The sequence below is a fragment of the Galeopterus variegatus genome, unplaced genomic scaffold (assembly GCF_000696425.1).
Source record: "Galeopterus variegatus unplaced genomic scaffold, G_variegatus-3.0.2 Scaffold2523, whole genome shotgun sequence".
NCBI classification, from domain to species: Eukaryota; Metazoa; Chordata; class Mammalia; order Dermoptera; family Cynocephalidae; genus Galeopterus; species Galeopterus variegatus.
Window position 1 is genome coordinate 162,850 of NW_007728634.1, and position 479 is coordinate 163,328.

Sequence of the window (479 nt, forward strand, 5' to 3'; positions counted from 1 at the left end):
GGCGGGAGCGTCGCCGCACTCCCAAGTGGCGCACTGTAGCAGTGCGCCACCAGGCCGGCCCTTACCTAGTTCTTAATAAATTAATTCCCACTTCTCTGTAGATGTAAGCTTCTATCGGAATCCAGAGGGAGGGGTGGGCAGATGGCCTGCCACTGCTTTCCCAGTTCGTCTTGACCTGTAGGGTCTACATCTGATCAGAATTATTGATATTAGACTAATTCACATTAAAAGGCTTCTAACAGGAGCTACATAAGGCCAAACAGATTGAACACAAGGCTATAAAGTTGTGAGGCCCTTACCATCGATTACTTGTAAAACCACAGTGTTGATTTCACTCCTGAAGAGCCCTCAGCTGACTCTAGTCTGCCTGAACTTCTATTTCACTGTGGAAAGTGAGCTGGACTGCCCACCACGTTATAAGACTGTGTGGAGAGCACAATCCCAGCCCGGAAAATGTAGATATTCTCAGTAAATTATTA